A 5,665-nucleotide genomic window follows, 5' to 3' on the forward strand; every position below is an offset into this window, starting at 1 on the left:
AGAAGACTTTTGAACCTGTGTGAGACTTTTTTGTTCCCAAAAATAAGGAGAACACCTTAAAGGGACGTCGTATTTCAAGCATAAATGAGATTCAAAGCGCATCTCTCTAAAAATGTGTAATATTTAATGGAGGCTACTTTGAAGGGGACAACATTCATGTAGACGTATAAATAAAATTTTGTAATAACTGCACCTCGTGTAGACACACAAGAAATATAAATGTTCGTTTATTTTTCGTTCCGATGATTGTAGCTCCGAAGAAAATCGCAAAGGGCCAGCTAACTACGGTAAAATTGGTCCGCTGGAAGGAACAAATTGGTCTTTGAGGAAACGGCTGTCTTCGGTGAAATGTCTTAGTGCTGTAAGAACAGAAGATTGGGAAATCGGTCGAGAGGAATTTAGAAAAGCCCCGGTGGGGCGCGAGGAATTTCATTTCGTCTTATCAGAACCCGCGGAAGAACGTAATAATGGTCAGTGGGAACCAGCAAGCCGCATTCAAGAATTCCCGTGGACACGCGTGAACTTCCAAAAAAACCCTCGTAATTACTGGAAAATTACTGGGGGTGCAATTCTCAAGATGTATTCATTGTACTGCGCGTGCTGTTGGACCGTTCGCCGTTTAATCGAGCCGGCCAGAGGAATTCTGGAATTTCCATTTGTTAGCGGTTCTATTGTTTCATCGGAGACTCTCATCCGACGACTCTGCTTCGAACACGTTTTTCGAAGAAATATCTCATAAATTAATTAATCAATTTGAACCGTCTTGCTGCCAGCTCCAAGCTGGCATCCCGAGTTTGATCAGATTTAAAAAATTAAAGAATTTTTCAAGAGTCGCTGCCAGATTGTCACCTTACTTATTTCGTTGGAAAAGAATCCTGACGATGACGATTGCTTCGGCTCTTCCTGGACCCGGAACCTCCCCTCAATAATTTACGGAGAAAGAAAGAGAATTGGTAACTCGTTCGGACTATTCCGGGTGGAAGAATCCGGTGAATTAGCAGGCTGGATTTGTTCTAAGCACCGAATCAGAAAATCAGGGACTGCGAGAGGAAAGGATCGCGAACATAACAAGCTCGACCGAATTACCGTTCTCCGACTTGAATCTCCCATAAAGTGAAAAAGGGAACGAGCTGCTTTCTTCGCAGCGGTAAATTCATGGAGCACAGGGTTACTTATTAAGCTCGTTCCAGTACCAACAATTCTTCGGTAGCCCACGGGCGCTTCTCCTAACAGTCGCCGAGCGCGGGAACAGCCGGCCAAGCCAACAGAGGGCTAATGGCGTTACAACGCTTATGTAATATTTCGCCGGTATTTTCAGGGCTGGAACAGCGTCATTTTATATTCATGCGCTGTGCTGCTTCGCGATTTAGCCCGACGTTTTCGGCTACTCGTTAATCTACCCCCTGTTGCAAGCTAATCCGTACTCGAATAATTTATGCCTCACCCTCGAGACGTGATATTGTACTCATTATGGGCCGAGAATACAAATTTCATGCCGGCGTTCGAGCATCTTCGATCCTAGTATTTCAAGTTTCGGTCGAGCGAACGCGAGCCATCCGCGAATTCCACGAATTTTTATTTATTACCTTCTTGTCAAAACACATTCCAATTCTAAATTATCGGCCGCACAGCCTTTTTGAAAATTTGTTTTTTAATATAATATAAAGTTATCGGTCTTTCGAGAGCGTCCGATTATTAATGGGAGTCGCTGTATAGTGTGTACGGTCTAACAAACGATTGAAATCAATCCCATAGCTATCAAACCCTAGCTGAGGGGCGCTTATCCGGCTATACCCGCGTTGCCTGAAGTATCATAATAAACTTGGAATACAGTTCAGCAGAATAATACAGACGGGAGTCGACGTGAACCGAGTCGTTGTTACAAATGGCCGCATACTTTCGTTTAATTATTGTTGTTACGCGTCTTTCGGTAGCGTTGTTCCGGCAAGCGGAGTAGAAAGAGGTTCAAATTAGTATCAAATTAGTATCCCGAGGCAGCTGGTGCACACGTTTGTCTGCGTCTTTCTAGCGTCGCGTCGTCTCCCTCCTGGCTCGAGGCAGCGCTCGGCATGGCAGTGCTTGTTCCAACCCCTTTCGCCGTTGGTTTCTCTAAGACGATAATGTAACAGCGTATTACGACGTGTAAACACAGAACGACAGTGCCGCCGCGTGGAAACGGCCGGAATAATCCCCGTGGCTTACGGGTCTAAGATTTCGCGGTGGCACCCCGACGTCATAAATTCTCGCCCCGCTCTCTCTCTGTATAAATTAACGCCGCGTTTCTGCTCGCGGGGACATTCTTTATTCTCGCACGCGTTTATCGCGAATACATTACGCGACACGCGTTCGAAATCGCGAGGCTCGATAAAGTCGGCCGGGGATTCCGCGCGACGTTCCGCGTAAAATATTTCACCGGATGAACAATATTACTTTAATGTTTCCTTTCTCGTTCGAGCTACGATTTTTATCTGCCGTGACACGCTCGGATACGTTCGACCGCTTTATCGGTGGATTTTAATGCCGGTGTGATCATAGGCCATGCTCTATTATCAAAAGATAACTTACGGCGATCTTCACTTTTACTCACAGATATTATTTACAGCAGATTTTCACTTATATCGCGATACCACTGTATTTCCGAATAAATATTTCGGAACGCGGTCGCTGAAACGCGACGCGACAGAAAGGCAACAGAGGGACACAGAGAGGGGGGGGGGGGGAGGGAAGAGAGCAGCGGGAAAAAAAGCAGAGTGCGTGCGAAAGGAAAAATTTGACGCGGTCGTTTCGCAGACGAATTTATCGCTTTCACTTTTCGCCGGGGGATTTTTTTAAAAACACGAATCACCGGTGGAAGAATATTTTTCCGACGGAAGAGCATTTTTTTTTGGCGCACCGCGTGAACGAAAAGAGACCGGCGGGATTGTTGAATAAAAGCCGGTGAAAAATATCGCGGCCGCGGTATCCGGAAATTTTACCGGTGCTCCGCGAAACGATCAACCCGCAATTCCGGAAAATGTCCAGCAGTCGTGCTAAGAAAATTGTCGAATTTTGCGCTCGAAGCTATTTGAACTTTCGTACTACGAAATTTCACATGGACAAATGTCGCTTTTGAAAATTCAATTACTGCTCGATGTAATCAACATTTTCAAAGTTCCGAATGGTTCCGCAAATTATTCGGCTAATTGAACGATAGGGAACACTTCCGGCAATTTTACCGCGGCAAGGGTGCCCCGCTTTTTTAGGTCAGCCGCTATCAATTTTGCGAAACGATTAATTCCTTGAAACCGTGGCCTCGGTACAAGGGCTCGAAACTTTCGGGCGATATTTCATAAACTTTCCGGCGGGATAGCGTGGTTTACAGACACTCGGTGCGAAAATGCTGGATCACCGGCAGCACCGATGTATGTGCTCTCGCGTAAGTCACGAAAAACAGTATAAGAAGTGGCGTACCGCGCGATAACCCAGGCGCGGCGCGGCGCTAGCACTTAAATTTGTTACACCCGCATCGAACTTCGCCGATGAATAACTCACGGCTGGTCGTACGCGAGAACGCCTTCGAAAAATACAAATCGATCGATTCCGATCTTGCCCGACTGTTCGAACGTTTCTCCGGCTGGATAGCACGATCCTCCGAACGAGAATTCTTCTGCGAAGGATACGGGTTTATGAAAAAGTGACGTGTAATGTTATCCCACCCAGCTTCAGCATATATCGCTTACTTTTCATGAATTTCGGTAAAACATTCTTTTCAAATGGAACTACATATTTCCACTCGAATATCTCACTCGCTTTTCATGAATTCATACCGCAGGTACATTAACCGTTTTCATATTTCCGCGTTGAACGTTTTAATTCGCGCGTTTAATGCTCGCGGCAAAATCGAAAATCGCGAGGCAATCGAGAGGAGGAAATGGCTCGCGACGCCTAATTGAGCGGGATACTTCAAACTGCGAGCGTCACTTTCGTGGAATGCAAATTCCCGCGCAAGAGCGCGCTACAGGCCCCGGGAGGCTGAATGCGAGTTAAACGCATATAATCCGCGCACACTCGAGCAACATGCAAATCTTCGGAGCCACTTCATAAATAGGTACATCACTTAGGCATTGTATGCCGTGCACCGCTATTGAGGATAATCTTACCGTGCCATTTCTCGAAACAATATGATTACATTTGCATACGTTGCGACTCGCGCCGGCTAAGGTGATTTTCCATGTCTGTAGCTGGGCCACGAATCGAGGTATCGGTTTCCCACGGATCGCCCCGTAGACCTTTATGAAATTCTAACGTACAGCGGAAATTACAATCGAAAATCTAGTAAGATTCTAGTAAATAGCAAATATCTAGCAAATAACTAGAATCTTACTAGATTTTCGATCGAAAAACTGGGTCTACGCGAATCGGTTGTTTGTCCTTATTTGAGCTAATTGTGGGCTGGGTGAGGGCTCATTCGAAAGAGGAAGGTTCACCGCATGGTGCTCTGGTCATCTTAGCAGTCAAAAAGTCTTTTAGAGACAGAAAAATGCATTGAAATCTGCTGGTTTTTTTTCCTAGATTTTTACTCTACTTTGGACACTAATATTATTAGATATAAACATAATCTCGTTAACCTCATGACCAGAGCCCCCTGCGGTGAACCTTCCTCTTTCGAATGAGCCCTCACCCAGCCCAAAATTTGCTCGTATGAGGACATTAAACGAAACCGCGCAAACCCATGTTTCGACCCCTTTTTCTAGTAAGATTCTAGTCCCTTTCTAGTTACAAATCGAGCCTATACTACCCCCTTAAGTTTTCTAGTTCCGCGGCCATAAATGTCCCAGTCCCAAATGACCAGTCCCAGATTACTTATTACAGAATTGTTGAAATTAGAAGGAACCTCTCGTACGAAATGATTGAATAAATTTCTTAAATCGAGCATATACCATAATAAAAATAACAAAAAGTCTAAATATAACCTCAATCTTGTCAATCTTACCAAAGCCATGGATATAGGAATATAGGAATGGAGGATGTCGTTGCGGGGTGGAAGTCATTTTCAGGAGGGGACGAGGTAGAAGCATGGATCCATGGGTAGAAGTTGCATCTTTTTCATTGGCTGTGTCCGGCGCAAGCGCAGTACGTCATTATGCATGCGTTACATCATGTATATAGGAATATAGGGATGGAGCGTGAGCTAGCATTATGGGCAAGGGGGGTTATTTTTCGATAACGGCAAATAGAACGAGGGATTAAAGAGAACTAAAATTAGAGAATATAGAAAGGAAATTAAAACGTGCAACACGAATTAAAGAACATACTAAAAGGTTATGTAACTGTATCAGTAACGCATGCATAATGACGTACTGCGCTTGCGCCGGACACAGCCAATGAAAAAGATGCAACTTCTACCCATAGATCCATGCTTCTACCTCGTCCCCTCCGGAAAAGAAAAAAACCCCCTTGCCCAAAATGCTAGCTCATGCTTCATCCCTATATTTCTATATCCATAACCAAAGCTAGTCGCTTTTTACGGTTAGTAGATTTAGTGTTAATGATCGTACGTTCGACAAATACATAAACGAATCATAAAGTGGTGTAGTTCTATTCTATTCCTCACCTGATTCGGAGGAGACGAGGAATCCAATTATTTACGGAAAAGAAATATCGCAGCGCGCTCCGAACCTGCAAC

The 5,665-nt window shown here is 44.7% G+C and overlaps 1 protein-coding gene across 8 annotated transcripts in view; it reads right to left on the reverse strand.

Annotated features, from left to right (window-relative positions):
- The window catches only part of Con (leucine rich repeat protein connectin), a 333,106-nt gene that overhangs the window by 151,599 nt on the left and 175,842 nt on the right, over positions 1–5,665 (reverse strand). For 5 of the 8 annotated variants that reach the window (XM_076443526.1, XM_076443527.1, XM_076443525.1 and 2 more), the window contains one exon: positions 5,594–5,658. The exons of the other annotated variants lie outside the window; for them this stretch is intronic. The gene's annotated coding sequence lies outside the window, so the exon portion shown is untranslated. The remainder of the gene's footprint in view (positions 1–5,593; positions 5,659–5,665) is intronic. 8 annotated transcript variants of the gene reach the window in all.

The sequence above is a fragment of the Lasioglossum baleicum genome, chromosome 19, assembly GCF_051020765.1.
Source record: "Lasioglossum baleicum chromosome 19, iyLasBale1, whole genome shotgun sequence".
Taxonomy (NCBI): Eukaryota; Metazoa; Arthropoda; class Insecta; order Hymenoptera; family Halictidae; genus Lasioglossum; species Lasioglossum baleicum.